We start from the raw sequence: 4,433 nt of genomic DNA, 5'->3' as shown, positions 1-4,433 counted from the left end.
ACATGTACAGGAATCAGGTTAAATTATAAATAGAGTGTTCAGGGTAAGAGTTAACAAGAAGCCAGAACATGTAGATAATTATAGGCCATCTTAAGGACATGAGAGACAAAAAATTTGAGGTGTCTCAGAGACCCTTCGGAAAATCCCAAAGTTAGTTAAAGGTCAAAAGTCTTCATTTAGAACTTGATTTTTTTTTGGAGGGGGGGGGAGTTTGTCAAGAATATACACATAGGCAAAGTGACAAATATTTTAAAGGCAAATATAGAAAGTTACATAGCTGTAAACAAAACTTAGCTCTTTTAACACTGAGAAGAAAGTTCTCTTAAGTAGTCTCTTAAGTAATCAAATATCTGATAAAGACAACATGAAGTGCAGTAAATTATTTTGGTAAGACACAAAATCTTTGCTCTCCAGGCAGATTACTTAAAACATAAAGGAAAACCCTTGTTTATAATTTTTTATTAAGAGCAGACCAATAACCTAAGGATACTGTCCTTTTAACAGAGAAAAAAGGGAATTCCAATTTTGCACCAGTGTACTTTAGATATTAAAACTCATTTTTTAAAAACTTAAATCCATTCCAAGTTTAGCCAGCTTGACCACACATAAAATTTCCTTCCCAAGATTCCTTTTCCAGAAACCTTCTACAGCTTTTTTATATCCATTCAGATTTTGACCTATGTTTTTTTTCTCATTCTGAAAAAACAGTCATTTCACTTTTCTTACCTACTATTCACACACAGTTGTCTCATTTTACTCTTATTGTTTCTAAGTAGTTTTATATTGATTAGAATTCATAACACTTAGAATTCTTTATCCATAGTGAAAACTGAGAAGTAAGCAATCGTGGATTGTCTGTCACACGAGCATTTTGTGGATCGGCAAATTTATAAATACACTTCATAATTTCTATAAGTATACTCTTCCTTACCGTAAATTTTTCAACGTGGCACAAAACACATTTACTAATACACCAAAATATCTTTAGTTCCTCTATAAAAAGACGCCCAAAGTGGATAAAACTATGTTCAGTAATTAATGTTTCAGTATTTTATCTCATTTGGAAATGATCTAAATATTCAATAAATATCTATCAATTAACTTGTCTTAGCCTTGTAACTTTAAGGTTATCAAAAAAATTTGGAAGCTTTTTAAATAGACATACTATCAAATATAATTATTGTTGAAAAGTTCATTTATAAACTTTTATTTATATCTATTTACTTGCTGTTAACAATTATGTTTAGATTGCTCACGAAAATTTCATGAGACCTTAAAACGCTAACCATCATCTTAACTTTCTTGCTGACAAATTCTGTAACAGAGATAACAAAAGATACCATCCTCCCAAGACCCACAGCCACTCCTAAAGATAGTCAAAAGAAAGGCACAGACAATTTCCCCAAGAGCTGGCAACAATCAGTAGGACCCTAGCCACAAAAGAAGTGCAACTCACATTTTTGTCTGGCCACAGTTTTCGGCCCCCAAGCTGATAGTTGCACTGCCTGCATATGCAAAAACCAACAGTCCATGTGCCCCAGGCAGGCAGAAAGCCAAGCCAAGTTCTCAGGACATAAAACCAGACAAATAAGCAAGCAATAGCTGTCCCTGGGAGAGAAAAGATTGATAACCAGTGGAAACCCCAAAACCAAATTCACGAGAGTCTGGATTAGAAAGGAAGGGATAACGTGAAATTTTACATTATCCATTCAGAGATCCAGGAGAGCAGACTCTGATAAGAATTCTCACTCTTCACTGGCTTTTGCCAATTTTCCAAGGATCTCATGTGCAGGCTCCCAACCAAGTAGGGTTCAAAGTAGACACTGTAGCCCCAGTATCTACCAGAATTTGGCAAAGTTTTCTATTAATTTTAACTTTTTAGACATAAAATAAGCAGGTCTTCTGGAAGGTGGCACACTCAATTCTTTGAAACTTGAGGATTCATTTCTTTGGCTAAGGCTTGGATCTCTTGGAACCAATTTAATACCTAAGCTGGATATGCCACTAGGTTGGGGATTTTGTGGTGTTTTACAGTGTCTCTTATAGCACTGAAATGTTGAGGTTGGTGGGTGACCTAGTACCAATCCAGCTCATTCCATGACCAGCTTATCCTGGCACAGGAGTCTTAGAGTTAGGTGGCAAGAGTTCTAACAGCTTTTAAGTGCTTGATCTGTGCCCACCAGTTTTGCAGATTTGGCTTCTGAGATTCCCATTAGCGATAGCTCTGTTACTCCTTTCACTGGAAAATTTCTTTATACTGGTGGATGCTCTAATGGCTTTTAATAGTTTGACTTGTGTCTACTTATATTTTGATTTTGATAGTCAAAACAGTCTGAATTTCTTGTCTTTATTTTCCTAAGTCTCCCAGCTATTTATGCTGTCTATTTAGCTTGAGGCTTTTTGAGTTCCCTAATGGTCAGCACCCATTGCACAGCACCTGCTACAGACTCCCAATATAACTACACCAGAACCTTTCCAGGCCCACAGAACCTTTCTGGAAACTTTAACAAACTCTGAAAACATCCTGGGATCAAGCTATATATGTTTTTTAAATAAAGTTACTTTGGATCAGAGAGCTGCACACAAGGAAGTGGAGCTCAAATCTGAAAGTGACTTACCCACAGCCTTTGGTAACGATGAGAGGGACGCTTAACACCAAGCATTCAATGGCCACCTTGCCTGTGAGTCTCCTTGTCCCATAGGCCTTCAGTAGTCAGCTTCAGATCCCATCCTCAGCCAAAAACTGTTAGAAAATAAAGAAAACAATTTAGGTGATACCAAAAATTTTATTTAATACTTCAAGAAGTGAACAGTCTCCTTTCAGAGAACTGCAAAATAGGGTGGAAGGCAGGAAGCTTTTAAAGGATAAAGAATAAAGAACAAGGAAGACGAAAGTAGAAAATATCTGATTTGCTGGGGCCATATAGTCAACCTTGTTTGGGATAAGAAGGAAATAAGCATAGAGCCCACCGTGGGCATGGAGTCTGGGGATCAGCTGACTGAATACACTGCACTTCTGGTGAAGTGGGACATTTTCAGGGGCAGAAAAGTTACCTAAGATTTCACATATAAGTGAACTCACACAGTACTTTTCGTTCTCTGAATTATTTTACTATAATACCCTCTAGGTCCATCCATGTTGCTGCAAATGGCAAGATTCCATTCTTTTTTAAGCTAAGTAATATTTCGTTATATATATAGTATATATGTTATATAATACAATGTCTTCTTTATCCATTCATCAATTAATGAACACTTAGATTGCTTCCATATCTTGGCTATTATAAACAATGCTGCAATGAACAGAGAGCTGCAGATATCTTTTCTAATTAGATTTTTTGTTTTCTTTAGATAAATATCCAGGAGTGGAATTGATGGATAGTGTGGTAGTTCAACTTTGGGTTTTTTGAAGAAAATTGATGCTGTTTTCCATAATGGCTGCACTAGTTTACATTCCAACCAACAGTGCTCGAGGGTTCCCTTTTCTCCACATCCTTATCAATACTTGTTATTTGTTGTCTTTTTGATAATAGCCATTCTGACATGTGTGAGGTGATATCTCATTATAGTTTTGATTTGCATTTCCCTGATAACTGATGATGTTGAGCATCTTTTCATGTACCTGTTGGCCATCTGTATATTTTCTTTGGATAAATATCTATTCAGGTCCTCTGCCCATTTCTTAATGGGGTTGTTTGCATTTTTGATGTTGAGGCTCTCTGATCTAACTTATATGTGGAATCTAAAAAGAAAAGCAAACGAACAAACAAAACAGAAACAGAGTTATAGATACTAGTTGCTAGAGGGAAGGGGGGTGGGGGGAGGAAAAAATAGGTGAGAGAGATTAAGAGGTACAAACTTCCAGCCACAAAATAAATGAGTCATGGTGTTACCGAAGCAGGTTTGTTTTGCCCGACGTGCAGCAAGCCAAAATGTTGAGATGCCGAGGTTTTCAGCAAAGAGAGGATTTACTCACCAGACAGCCAGCTGAGGAAACTGGAGAAAACTCAGCTCCACCTCCTCTAAGGCAAGGGACTCTGGGTATTTGTGAGATAGGTGATCTGAGGTCTGGGGAGTGTGGGGAGCGTGAGGACCGTGGGGACCATGGGGAAAGATGAGTGGAAAAAGGTGCGGTAATCGTCGTTCTGCTCATAGCTATAACTAAGCTACAGGCCTCCGCACATTCTCCCTTTTCCCCAGTTGGAGGGTGGGTCACCCTATCCAGTCTTAACCAGCTCAGCTGGAACTAGACACAGCTGACTCCAAGATCCTGGAATACAACTCCAGCAAACACCTTGTTAAAGCTACATGCTGCTAGGGGGATATGTAAGTCTTTGTAACAACAATTAAAATGACCTTGATTAGTGAAGGCAGGTGAAATGGATTTGACTAATGCTTACTCACAGTTTCAATGGATATGAAATGAATAGTGC

The sequence above is a fragment of the Monodon monoceros genome, unplaced genomic scaffold (genome assembly GCF_005190385.1).
Source record: "Monodon monoceros isolate NGI ecotype Baffin Bay Population unplaced genomic scaffold, NGI_Narwhal_1 Super_Scaffold_2, whole genome shotgun sequence".
In the NCBI taxonomy this organism is placed as follows: Eukaryota; Metazoa; Chordata; class Mammalia; order Artiodactyla; family Monodontidae; genus Monodon; species Monodon monoceros.
This window is presented reverse-complemented; position numbering follows the sequence as displayed.